The sequence below is a fragment of the Lynx canadensis genome, chromosome A1, assembly GCF_007474595.2.
Source record: "Lynx canadensis isolate LIC74 chromosome A1, mLynCan4.pri.v2, whole genome shotgun sequence".
Classification (NCBI taxonomy): Eukaryota; Metazoa; Chordata; class Mammalia; order Carnivora; family Felidae; genus Lynx; species Lynx canadensis.
The window spans coordinates 109,870,802-109,885,469 of NC_044303.2; positions in this window are offsets into that span (position 1 = coordinate 109,870,802).

Here is a 14,668-nt window from a genome sequence, read left to right on the forward strand (position 1 = left end):
ACTGGTGAATGTAACTGTATCCCTGAGTTCTGTGAGCAGCTCTAGCATATTAATTTTTTTAATTATTTAAATGTTTATTTATTTTTGAGAGAGAGAGACAGAGTGTGAACGGGGGAGGGGCAGAGAGAGGGAGACAGAATCTGAAGCAGGATCCAGGCTCTGAGCTGTCAGCACAGAGCCCGATGTGGGGCTTGAACTCATGAACCGCAAGATCATGCATGACCTGAGTTGAAGTCAGGCACTTAACTGACTGAGCCACCAAGGTGCCCCAAGCGGCTCTAGCATATTAAAAGAATCTAAGGAGGAGATTGTTTGGAACCTCCACAATCTATAGCTGGTTGGTCAGAAGCACAAGTAACAGCCTAGGGCGTGTGTCTGGCATCTGAAGTGAGGGACAGAGGGCAGTCTTGTAAGACTGAGCCCTTAATGAGCAGAATCTGATGCAATCTCAGGGTAGATAGTGTTAGAATTCAGTTGAAGTCTCAGACATCCACCAGATACCCAAGAATTGCTTAGTGTTTGGTGTGGGGAACCCCTCCCAGGTTGGAATTGGGTCCAGGAGCCTTAAAACAATATGACACCCAAAAGACAAGCAATGAAAGAAAAATAAATAAACTAGACTTCATCAAAATTAAAAACTTCTTTGCTTCAAAGAACAGCATCAAGAGAGAATAGACAAATGCTCAGGTTTTAAAAAATGGGCAGAAGACCTGAATGAACATTTCTTTAAAGACGATATACAAATGGTCAATAAGCACATGAGATAATACCCGACATCATTAGCCATTCAGGAAATGCAAATCAAAACCACAATGTGATACTGCTTCATACTCACGAGGATGATTATAATCAAAGTGACAGATAATTACAAGTGTTGGTAAAATGTAGAGAAATTAGAACATTTGCAGATTGCTGTTGGGATTGTAAGATGGTACAGCTGCTTTGGAAAACAGTCTGTTGGTTTTTGAAAACATTAAGCATAAAGTTACCATAAGACCCAGAAATTCCATTCCTTGGTATATACTCAAGAGAATTCAAAACATATATCCACACAAAAACTTGTACACAATGTTCATAGCAACAGTATTCATAATAGTCACAAGATGGAAAACAATCCAAATGTCCAACTGATGAATGGATAAACAATTGTGGTATGTCCATACAATAGAATATCATTTGGCAATTAAAAACTGAAATACTGATACATGCTACACTATAGGTGAAATTTGAAAACATTGTGCTAAGTGAAAGAAGTGAGCCATAAAACAATATATGATGTAGTTCCATTTATATGAAATGCCTGCAACAGACAAATCTAGAGAGGAAACAAGATTAGTAAGGTTACCAACTACTGGGTGGTTAGGAGGGAGAAGAATAAAACTGCTCATAGGGACAGGGTTTCTTTTTGGGGTGATAAAAAATATTTAGAAATTTATTCTGATGATGGTGTACAACTCTGAACTATACAAACTGTAAACAGATAAATGTTATGGTATGATAATTATGACTAAAGAAGCCATTATGAAAAAAAGAGGGTCCAGGAAATCCAGTTGATATCACTTACTTTGCTTCTTAATTGATTATTGATGTTGTTCTCACTGTTTTCAAATCTGAGCAACCGCTCAAACAGAAAGGCTAATACTCTCAAACAGTTTTGTTTTCTCTGGATATATTTCTTTGCTGCAATCAAATGTGATTTAATGAACTTGCCCACAGTAAATGGCTTTCTTTGCTTGGATAACAAATGAGTCACTTAGAAACTTACTTGGGTTATAGCCTCCTTTTCATTTTTTATTTTTGTGAAGAAATTCAGCTGTAATGAGATAGCCCACTTACAATTTTCTACGTCTTTTATGATCTAGTCTCAGAAGCCACATCAATTTCTGCAATATTCTATTGGTTGCACAAGTCAGCCCAATTCAGTCTGGGAATAGACGTACCAGGACATGAATACCACAAGTCAGGAGTCATGGGGGGCCATTTTAGAAGCTGCCTACCACAATGTCCTTTTAAGAAAAGTGAATTAAAAAAAAAACACGGGTGTAAACATTACTTTTTTTCATTTTGTAAAACATTTTTTAAATGTTATCTCTTACAAGAAACTGATGTCTTTTTTTTTCATGTTTATTTATTTTTGAGAGACAGAGTGTGAGCGAGCGTGCGTGGGGGAGGGGCAGAGAGAGAGGGAGACAGAGGATCCCAAGCAGGCTCTGCATTGAGAGGGAGAGCCTGACGCAAGGTTGGAACTCACAAGAGCCCTGCATTCGTGATCTGAGCCAAAGTCAGATGCCTAAGCAACTGAGCCACCCAGGCAGCCCAAAGATTTTTTTTTTCTTGAGAGAGAAAGAGAGAGAGGGAGGGGCAGAGAAAGAGGGAGACAGAGAATCCCAGGCAGGCTCCCCACTGTCAGCGCAGAGCCAGATGCGAGGCTCTAACTCACGAACCCTGAGCTCATGACCTAAGCTGAACTCAAGAGTCAGACGCTGATTTCACTAACTGAGCCACTCAGGCACCCCTAAAACATTTTTTGGTGTAATAATTCTAATGCAAACATTATGAAAAATAGTACAAATTTGCTTATGGCTCAGTCTCTATATGCCCATCACTCCCACCTCCACCCCAGAAATGAGTCCAAGTATACTATTAAGGCGAATGAAAACATTAACAATCTTATTTATCATTCATTTATTCTTTCTTTCAACAATTATCTACTGAGTGCTTATCATATACCAGACAGCATCATAAGCATTCTGGGTTGCAGAGGCAGGAGTGAACAAAAGAGTCCTTATCATCACGGGGCTTCTATTTTAGTGAAGACACAGACACACAAATACATGCATATGACCAACTTTCAGGTATAAATACAAAGAGGAAAAAGGGAAAAGGGATAGCATGAAAACAGGTATTTTTTTAGCTAGGTTGGCTAGGAAAACCTCTCATAAGAAATGAACACTGAGCAAAAACTTAAATGTGGTCTTTTAATAGACATTTCCTTTGGGGCACCTGGGTGGATCAGTTGGTTAAGCTTCCGACTTTAGCTCAGGTGATGATCTCACAGTTTGTGAGTTTGAGGCCCATGTCGGGCTCTGTGCTGACAGCTCAGGGCCTGGAGCCTGCTTCAGATTCTGTGTCTCCCTCTCTCTCTGCCCCTCCCCCACTCACACTCTGTGTCTCTCTCTCTCAAAAATAAATAAACATTAAAATTTTTTAAAAAATGTTTACTTTAAAGCATATAAATATTAGGGTTTTCAAATTATTATTTCATAACAAATGGCTCAAAACTTAGTGGCTTAGGGGCCCGTGGGTGTCTCAGTCAGTTGAGCATCCAACTTCAGCTCAGGTCATGACCCTGCAGTTCATGGGTTTGAGCCCTCTGTCAGGCTCTGTGCTGACAGCTCAGAGCCTGAAGCCTACTTTGGATTCTGTGTCTCCTTCTCTCTCTGTCCCTCCCCGGCTTGTACTCTGTCTCTCTCTCTCTCTCTTTCTCTCTCAACAGTAAATAAACATTGAGAAATAAACCTAATGGCTTAGAACAACAGTAACTATTTATCAACTCTCACAATTTCTGTGGGTCAGGAATGCAGGTGTGGCTTTGGTAGGTGGTTCTGGCTTAGGGGGCCTCTTGAAAGGTGGTAATCAATCATTTGAAGACTTAACTAGGGTTGGAGGATCAGACGTGACTGGTAGGTTACTGCCACTTGTTGATTGGAGGACTGTTCCTCTCCACTGGGGTCTCTCTACAAGGCTGCTTAAGTACCCTCATGCCATGGACTGAGAGTTTCAAGAGACAAGGCAGAAGATGTAGTGCCTTTTATGACCTAGCCTCTGAAGTCACACACTGTCACTTTTGTATTATTCTACTGGTTACTTAGATGAGCCCTGATTCAGTGTAGGAAGGGACTATACAAGGGCATAAATAACAGGAAATGAGGATCATTGGGAACCATCTTAAAGGCTGGTTATACCAGTCCAAACCATAATTTTCATCAGATGTTTTTTTTTTTAAATTTTTTTAACGTTTATTTATTTTTGAGACAGAGAGAGACAGAGCATGAACAGGGGAGGGGAGGAGAGAGAGGGAGACACAGAATCTGAAACAGGCTCCAGGCTCTGAGCTGTCAGCACAGAGCCTGAAATGGGGCTTGAACTCACGGACCGTGAGATCATGACCTGAGCCGAAGCCGGATGTCTAACCGACTGAGCCACTCAGGCGCCCCTCATCAGATGTTTGTAGTGATTTTCAGCACTTTACACGGGGGGAATAACCCACTAACGAACAATAAAATCTAATTTTTTTATGTTGGTTCAATTTCATTTTCAGTTTTTTTTTTTAAATTTTTACATGTTTATTTGTTACTTTTGAGAGACAGAGAGAGAGAGAGAGAGAGAGCCAGCAGGGGAAGGGCAGAGAGAGAGGGAGATACAGAATCCGAAGCAGGTTGCAGGCTCTGAGCTGTCAGCACAGAGCCCAATGCAGGGCTCGAACCCACAAACCACGAGATCATGACCTGAGCCGATGTCAACACTCAACTGACTAAGTCACCCAGGCGCCCCTCATTTTCAGTTTTTACATACATAAACTTTGTACCTTCACATTTATAGAAGACTCCACCCAATAGTAGAATACATATTCTTTTCAGAATGCACTCAGAACATCCACAAAGTTATATTTGCCAAGATAGTCTATATTCCAGATCATAAAAGAAGTCCCAATAAGGGTAAAAGGATTCAAGTCATACTAGGTATATTTTTTTTTTTCAACGTTTATTTATTTTGGGACTGAGAGAGACAGAGCATGAACGGGGGAGGGGCAGAGAGAGAGGGAGACACAGAATCGGAAACAGGCTCCAGGCTCCGAGCCATCAGCCCAGAGCCTGACGCGGGGCTCGAACTCCCAGACCGCGAGATCGTGACCTGGCTGAAGTCGGACGCTTAACCGACTGCGCCACCCAGGCGCCCCATACTAGGTATATTCAAAGAATACCTGACCAGGGGTGCCTGGGAGGCTCAGTCGGTTAATTGTCCAACTTCAGCTCAGGTCATGATCTCACAGTTTGTGGGTTTGAACCCACCGCAGGCTCTGTGCTGACAGCTCAGAGCCTGGAGCCTGCTTCAGATTCGGCGTCTCTCTCTCTCTCTCTGCCCCTCCCCTGCTCACACTCTGTCTCTGTCTCTCAAAAATAAATAAATAAATAAACATAAAAATTTTTTTAAAAAAGATTTTCAACCAACTGAGCACCCAGGTGTCCCTCTTTTTATAGTTTCTTTTTTTAAGTTTATTTATCTATTTTTGAGAGAGAGAGAGAGAGAGAGAGAGAGAGAGAGAGCATGTGCGCAGGGAAGGGGCGGAGAGAAAGGGGGACAGAGGATCCAAAGCGGGCTCTATACTGACAGCAGAGATCCTGATGTAGGGCTTGATGTGGGGCTCGAACCCACGATCCTCGAGATCATGACCTGAGCGGAAGTCGGAAGCTTCATTGACTGAGCCACCCAGGTCCTCCTTCTAGTTATTTTTGTTCTAGTTTCTTTCTTTCTTTCTTTTTGAGGGGGGGGGGAGTGAGCGAGGGGTAGAGAGAGAGAGAGAGAGAGAATCCCATGAAGGCTCTGCACTGTCAGTTCAGAGCCTGAAGCAGGGCTCAAACTCACCTGAAGCGGGGCTCAAACTCACCCCATTTGGTGCCCGAACTCACAAACCAACAGTGAGCTCATGACCTGAGCTGAAGTCGGGTGCTTAACCTACAGAGCCACCCAGGTGCCCTGTCCCTGCTGGTTTTTTAAGGTGCAAGCTGAACTCATTCATTTAGGAACTTTCTTTTTTTTCTAATATTTAGTGCTATAAATTTCCCCTTAGTACTGTTTTAGAGGCATCTCACAAATACCAGTATATTTTGCTTTCACCTTTGGTTAAAAATATTTTCTAATTTTCCTTTTGAGGAAAAAGGAGCTTTGAGTTCTTCTTTGGCCCATGGGTTGTATAGAAGTGTATTATTCAGTTTCCATACACTGGGGGATTTTCTAAAAATGGTTCTGTTATTGATTTCTAGTTTAATTCCACTGTGGTCAGATATACCTTGTCTATATCTTGCATGACTTAAATCCTTTTCTATTTATGAGACTTTTTTATGATTAGGAACATAGACTACCTGAGTAAACATATCTTAGTAAATACTCTGGGTGCACTTTGAAAAGAATATGTATTCTGCTATTGTTGGGTGGAGTGTTCTATAAATACAACTTCAATTGAATTGGTTGGTTGTGTTGTTCAAGTTTTCTATATCCTTACTGATTTTATGTCTCCTTGTTCTATCAAATATTGAGTATGGATATCGAAATCTCTGACTAGTGGCACCTGGGCGACTCAGTCGGTTAAGCGGCTGACTTCAGATTAGGTCATGATCTCACAGTTCACGAGTTCAGGCCCTGTGTTGGGCTCAGTCTCATAGCTCAGGGCCTGGAGCCAGCTTCAGATTCTGTGTCTCCCTCTCTCTCTGCCCCTCCCCTGCTCGCACTCTGTCTCTCTCAAAAATAAATTAAAAATCCCATTAGAAACAATTAAAAAAAGACATCTCTGACTATACTTATGGATTTATCTATTTCTCATTTTATTTTTATCTGTTTTATTCCTATATTTTCTATTCTTTTTTTAAATTTTCTTTTTTAAATTTACATACAAATTAGTTAGCATATATATAGTGCAACAGTGATTTCAGGAGTAGATTCCTTAGTGCCCCTTACCCCTTTAGCCCATCCCCCCTCCCACACCCCCTCCAATAACACTTTGTTTGTTGTCCATATTTATCAGCCTCTTCTGTTTTGTCCCCTCCCTGTTTTTATATTATTTTTGTTTCCCTTCCCTTATGTTCATTTGTTTTATCTCTTAAAGTCCTCCTATGAGTGATGTCATATGATTTTTGTCTTTCTCTGACTGACTAATTTCACTTAGCATAATACCTTCCAGCTCCATCCACGTAGTTGCAAATGGCAAGATTTCATTCTTTTTGATTGCTGAGTAATACTCCATTGCATAGATATACCACATCTTCTTTATCCATTCATCCATCAGTGGACACTTGGGCTCTTTCCATACTTTAGCTATTGTAGATAGTGCTGCTATAAACATGGGGGTGCATGTGTCCCTTCGAAACAGCACACCTGTTTCCCTTGGATAAATGCCTAGTAGTGTGATTGTTGGGTCGTAGGGTAGTTCTATTTTTAACTTTTTGAGGAACCTCCATACTGTTTTCCAGAATGGCTGCACCAGCTTGCATTGCCACCAACAATGTAAAAGGGATTCTCTTTCTCCGCATCCTCGTCAACATCTGTTGTTGCCTGAGTTGTTAATGTTAGCCATTTTGACAGGTGTGAGATGGTATCTCATTGTGGTTTTGATTTGTATTTCCCTGATGATGAGTGATGTGGAGCATTTTTTCAAGTGTCAGTTGGCCATCTGGATGTCTTCTTTGGAGAAGTGTCTATTCATGTCTTTTGCCCATTTCTTCACTGGATTATTTGTTTTGTGGGTGTTGGGTTTGATAAGTTCTTTATAGATTTTGGGTACTAACCCTTTATCTGATATGTCGTTTGCAAATATCTTCTCCCACTCTGTCAGTTGCCTTTTAGTTTTGCTGATTGTTTCCTTGGCTCTGCAGAAGCTTTTTGTTTTGATGAGGTCCCAGTAGTTCATTTTTGCTTTTGTTTCCCTTGCCTCTGGAGACGTGTTGAGTAAGAAGTTGCTGTGGCCAAGATCAAAGAGGTTTTTGCCTGCTTTCTCCTTGAGAATTTTGATGGCTTCCTATCTTATGTTTAGGTCTTTCATCCATTTTATTTTTGTGTATAGTGTAAGAAAGTGGTCCAGGTTCATTCTTCTGTGTGTCACTGTCCAGTTTTCCCGGCACTACTTGCTGAAGAGACTGTCTTTTTTCCATAGGATATTCTTTCCTGCTTTGTCAAAGATTAGTTGGCCATTCGTTTGTAGGTCCATTTCTGGGTTCTCTATTCTGTTCTGTTGACGTGAGTGTCTGTACTTGTGTCAGTACATATATTTTCAAGATCTATTATAAGGTGCATAATTATTTAGGATTGTTATGTCCTTTTCATGTATTGACCACAAAGCCATACAAAATGACCTTCTTTAGCGCTGGTAATATTCTGTCTTCTGAAATCTATTTTGTCATTAATACATACTCTCTAGTTTTCTGTTTATCAGTATTGGCATATCTATTTGTGCATTTCTGGTCAGTAGCATGACTTGCTCTCTTATCCAATCTGATAATCTCTACCTTTTAGTTGGAGTGTTTAGACCATTCATATTTAATGAGATTATTGATGTCATTAGGTTTAAATCTATCCAGGATTTTTGGGGGCGGGGTGATAGAGTAAACTGGGTGGAATTGGTGGGAAGGATTACAAAGGGACACATGGAAGCTTGGGGGTGAGTTTTAATGATCTTGCTTGTGGTGTTGATTTTATGACTGTATATGTGTCAGATTATACACTTTCAATATATACAGACTATTCTATCAACTGCACCTCAATAAAGTTTTTTTTAAGTTTTTATAATAATCATCCAGTGCTCATCAGGACATGTGAACTCCTTAATCCCCTCACCTGTTTCACCCATCCCCATGCTCTAGTAACCTTTAGTTTTCTTTCTATAATTAAGAATCTGTTTCTTGGTTTATCTCTCTCTCTCTCTCTCTCTCTCTCTCTTTTTCCCTTTTGTTCATTTGTTTTGTTTCTTAAATTCCACATTTGAGTGAAATCATATGGTGTTTGTCTTTCTCTGACTGACTTATTTCACTTAGCAGTATACTCTTTAGCTCCATCCATGTTAAAGTTTTAAAGAAAAATTGGAAAGAAAAAATGTCATCTATAATCTTACCATCCAAATATGAGAGCTGTTAGCAATTTAGTAACCATGAAAGTCTAGAGACAACACTTTCAGATACCCAGATCTGAAAATTTTGAAAAACTGTAGTATTCCATTATGGTAATAAAATAGTCTGACTTTTCTCCTGTTGCTCAAGTTGGTTTATATTTGTGAAGGTTATATCTGCCATTATAGTTTTAATAATAAAACTGTACCAAAATGGATATTTTTGTTTCAATATTTATCCAAACAACAGATCTGGAAACTTTCCTAGGTACACCCCTCCACTGCAATCTGTTGATCATTAAGTTCTGTCACATTTGTCGCCTCCTTTCTGCTCTCATTGTTAATAGGCTGGGTGTGTATAAATGTCTTGAATTTGCATAAATTATAAGCAAGAGCACACAAATCACACAGTAGAGCTCCTATAAGGGGGTGTACTCTGTCTGGCATTAGTGGTGGGGACAAGTCACTGTATCAAGTGACTCTGATGACCAAAGTCCCCAGGAGTGATCCTCATTTCTCTTCTGGACGCCTACAATAGTATCTCTTATTCTTTTAACTTAAAGCTAGATATTAAACCAATAAATCTAATAACATGTGAAGAAACAATTTTTCTTGAGCATTTAAATGTTGATTACAAGCTGATCAATTAATGAAATAAAGCAATGTATTTTATATAATTGAGTATTAATCACACACACATACATATATATTTACCCACACCATTAACATCATGGATTTTATTAATTTCTTCCTTATTTCTGTACTAATTTTTCCTTCCTAGTTCTACTGCTATTCTTTTCTCCTTTTTTGATATTTTCTGAAGGATCTAATATTATTTTGATTTCTTCCTAGAATTACATTAATAATACCAGATCCAAAAGTAAAGTTATACCATCACAAACAGAGATTACAGAATTTGGGGCACAATTTTGTTTGTTTGTTTTGCTTTTTAATGTTTATTTCTTTTTGAGATGGAAAGAGCAGGAGCAGGTAAGGGGCAGAGAGAGAGGGAGACACAGAATCCAAAGCAGGCTCCAGGCTCTGAGCTGTCAGCACAGAGCCTGACGTGGGGCTCAAACCCACAAAACTGTGAGATCATGACCTGAGCCAAAGTTGGATGCTCAACCAACTGAGCCATCCAGGTGCCCAGGTCACAATTTGGTTCTTAGTGGAGTCTTAGGGTTTGGGTTGGCTTATAGATCAAGTCACTTAATCCTCTACTTCTAATCTTGACATTCTTGAGATTTTAAATGTTTTGTGTTGTTTTTTTTTAACGTGAGGCTCTCCTGCCATCTCCCAGATAAAACACAAATTCCTTAGTATGATAGATAAGCCTTGGGAATATAGCAATCCCTTTCCCCAGCCTCCCATATAGCCTCAACCCATGTTGGTGTCCACAAGAGCAGACTTCCAGCCATGCCCACCAATTCTTTCTCAGCCAAATACACCTCCTATGAAAGGCTTATCCAAACTCTCCTAGCAAATGTTTCAGACTCTAAGCTCTCAAGAAACTTCTTTTTATCACTCAAGCAATACCTGTAATTGTCAATTAATAGCCTGTGAATCCTTGGAGGACAGAGACAGGTACTTAGCAATAGCTGTTAAATTTTGCGTGAATGAGCATTTTCTCCTTTGTCCACATACTCATGATTCCCTTCAAGAGAGCTAGTTACCGATGATTTCTTTGTGCAAATATCTAATGGCCTTGGCTTACATGTTTTGTGATCCCAGACTTTATTATGGATTTGCCTAGTACAGAAACCACCTTTTCGGAGTACTCTCAGGACTTCCTAAGGAGGGTAATCATTTTATCGAATGTGCAACACAATGTCCATATAAAAAAAGTTATTCAGCAATTCTATGGATTTTCATTCTTGTTTTGTCCAGAAATTTTGGGGGAGAGTAAGATGTAGCTAGGAATTTATCATTGTGGTCTAATAGCACTTACTGTCTACACCCCAAGTAGCTCTTTGCATATGGCAACTTGTATCATCTCTAATTTTAAATTAACATAATAACCATTTTAATCATTAATCATGGCAGGTTGAACACTGGGGCTCACTACTGTGTATTCATAAAATCTCACGATAAAGGGATTAAATATAAAACAAACCACCAAGACAGCACGAACAGGAGAGGAGTGTAGATTCAGATTCTCACATAAACTTTCCACTGGTGTTTTTGTCTTCAAGCCTTGCCTGCACCTTGGCTGACAAGTGTATGGTGCCATCAAGTTTGGAGACTTTCCAGAGTTCCGTGGCACAAATCAGCTTGCTTCCTGTTGCTTTTCTCTTACTGCCGGCTTGTGCTTTGGCCTTGCTTGGTTTAAATCGGTAGCCGTTATTCCATCAATTTTACAGCTTCTGAAAGAATTGTCATTTCTTGTGTTTCATCTCGTCTCCTCTCCCTCTTTGCCTTATGCGTTTATGCTGTTTTTTGATGCCATCTTGGTTGGATTTCAGAGGAATGGTAATAAACACATGGGTTCAATTTTCCATGTTTAACTGAAAGCCCTCTTCGTTGTTCAGGTTTCTGTGTGTCTGGTCTCCCCAACTAGAGAGTGAACTCCAAGGAAACCATTATTGAAGTGTTATTATACATTGTTTTATAGGATCTTCCAAACAGGCGTTCTACTTATGTTTATGGTTGATATTACGGATTACCTTGAGTGGCCAGCACAAGTACCCTTGAGGTTACATAAAAGACTTTTCAAGAACACTGGCAATTTCTAGGTCTTCAACTTCCACCTGTACCCCTTCCTAAAATTAATCTAACATTTGCAGCCCATGTATCGTATTGGCTTTCCTTTCTCTTTTCCTCTTTAATGATGCATTTCTCTCCTTTTCACCCTCTCTTTTACACACACACACACACACACACACACACACACACACACATCCCACATCTAAATCTTTTTCTGGCACAATTTGCCCAGGGTGTAAAAACCTGCAGGGCAGCATACAAACATACAATTTGACATATTGCTTTGGGCCAACTTCTTCCAATTAAGGCCCCATAATCTGAGGTATGGCAGTACGGTCATACATATACATAACATTTTTCTTCCCCTGCCAACAGCTCAGCTTGGTGTGAGAAAACAGGTATTTGGCCCATGTCTGAATGTAGATATATTATAATGGGGGAAAGGATGCAGTAATGACGATTTTTAATTAAAGAATTTGCCTCTTCCATCTGTTGTCAGAGAAAGCATCGCTCCTGAGGAAGTCCTAGAGAAGTAAAGCTAGAGGAGAAATGTTGAAGGTGATGGCTCCTTCTTTCTTCCAGCTAATGGCAAGATTCCATGTGTTGTCTAACTACCTTAGTACACTGTTACTCAAAATCCAGAAAACCTAGAAAGATAGCACCAAGATCCTGGATTCTAAACACCATTCTTCAATCAAAAACCAGGGCAGACCTCTTAGAGAAGTGGTTGGTTCCAAAGGTGGGTCAGGGAGACCTGAACTGGAACATCAAACATGGAACATCTTGTGGTTCCAGGATGTAAGGAAATACCAAAAGCCAACCAACAAGCAAAGAAACAATGAGGATTTGTTTAAAGAATAAAGGAGCCAAAGTGAAGGAGCTCTCCTAATAGCCAAAGGAGGAACAATGTGAACAACAAAAGAAACAATGGTATTATTGGATTTTAACTCACAGGACAAAATAAACATCTGAGTACACAGTATAAAAAAAATCAAATAAATGGGAGAGGAGCATCTCTCTACTTGCTAGATGGAATGCTAACCAATTCATGAATTACTTAATAAAGCCAATTGCATTTTCAAAAACTTAAAAGATTAAAAAATGGTGGAGAAGAGACAGCTAGCACAATCTTAGAGAGTTCCAATTAGCGTAGGAGAGAGGGAAACAGAACATCACCACTTGCAAAACATCACAGGAATAATTGTAGATGAGATCCACTAAAACTAGTGGGTGAGTATAGAGTAACAATTTGGTCTCACAAGTATCTCTCCCAAGATATCTGTTAACTAAAAGGGTAACTTTACAATGAAGAAATCTGACTGAAACCACCTTAAGCAAATAACCAAATCAACATCACTAATAATAAATAAGACATATTGACACTAGAAATCCTGTGATAGGGCGGATGGAGGACAGCTTCACTGCTGTCATTTTCTTCCAAAAAGTACGACCTTAATTCAATCACAACATAATAAACCCAAACTGAGGGACATCAGACAAAAAAAATTGATAAAACACTCTTTTAAAACAATAAGGGCATGAAGGACTAGGAGATACTGAGGAACTGTTATAGACAGTAGCAGACTGACTAGTAGCTAACTGTATTTTCTGGGTCATACTCTGGAACAGAAAAAGGACATTAATAAAAAAGCTGGTGAACTATGGTTATGGAAGATGCTAACATAAGGGGAAGCTGGGTGAGGTATATATGTCAACAGCATTTTTGCATTTTTTCTGCAAACCTATGAATATGAAGTATACCTTCTCTGCACTTTTTTTTTTCCCCATTACCAGGGCTAATGTGTAGCCTACAACTATATTTTAATTCCAGGACAAAGTACTAATGAAATGTTTGTGGAATGAAAATCTATGATCTAATGACTCTTCTTGATATGGTTGTGGTTGAGAAATGTTACATTTAAGGCATTTGCTGAGGGTGGGGGAGAGCTGAGTGGCTCAGTTGGTTGAGCATCTGACTTCAGCTCAGGTCATGATCTCACAGTTGGTGGGTTCAAACCCTGCATCGGGCTCTGTGCTGACAGCTCAGAGACTGGAGCCTGCTTCAGATTTTGTGTCTCCCTCTCTGTCTGCACCTCCCCTGCTTGTACTCTCTCTCTCTCCCTCAAAAATAAAGAAACACTAAAAAAAAAAAAAAAAAAAGACATACGTCAGGGACTCAACTTCCAAATTTTTGCCTTTAGGCAGGATATGGAGAAACTCTTCGGAAGTTAGACTCTACCTTGCCATTGATTCTGTTTTCTGTTTTTGTTATTTGTATTGGGACGGGGGTCAGAGGAAGAGAAAGAGAGAATCTCAAGCAGGCTCTACACTCAGCACAGAACCCAACACAGGGCTCAATCCCACAACGCTTGGATCATGACCTGAGTGGACATCAAGAGTCGGATGCTCAACCGACCCTGCCCCACAGGTGCCCCGCCACTGATTCTGTTTTGAATGAACTGTATGACTAGAAAAGAATAGAATTCCTGCCTTCTGTACTTCTCCAGGTACACCTTGTAACAGTTACAACAATAAAAATAATTAGAATTTGCTTAAATGTCCTTACCCTCCAAAGGAATAAGAGCTAGCATTAAGTAAAATAGCAAAGAGATAATAGATGCTTGAGCTCATGAGCACAAACGAGTTTTATTTAATTGCAAGTGTTGCAACCTAAGTACACTTTTCTTTTCTCTTCCAAGTTCTTTAACTGCTAAAAATGCCCTTATAGAGACTACCGTTGTAAAATGGGATTAATTAGTAACTTATTAAATCTACCTGTCAATTGATATGTTCTGTATGGAGCCTTTGAAATGATGTTTTGAGAGTTTATTTACAATCACTGAAAACAGCTGGTTCTATAAAACATACAAGGAGTTACAGGCTCCTTAAACTTACAACATACGTGTATTTCAACACTTAAATAGAAGCTCATTTTTTCAAAAGCAGTTTTCTACTTTCTCATAAAAATATAAAAAAGACAACATTCATAGTTTTAAAAACCCTTATTTAGCCCAAGTCAAGATTTTTCTACAAACGATACCTCTTTCCAAAAAGCTTAAAAGACATCATAGAATGATGTCATGCACAACT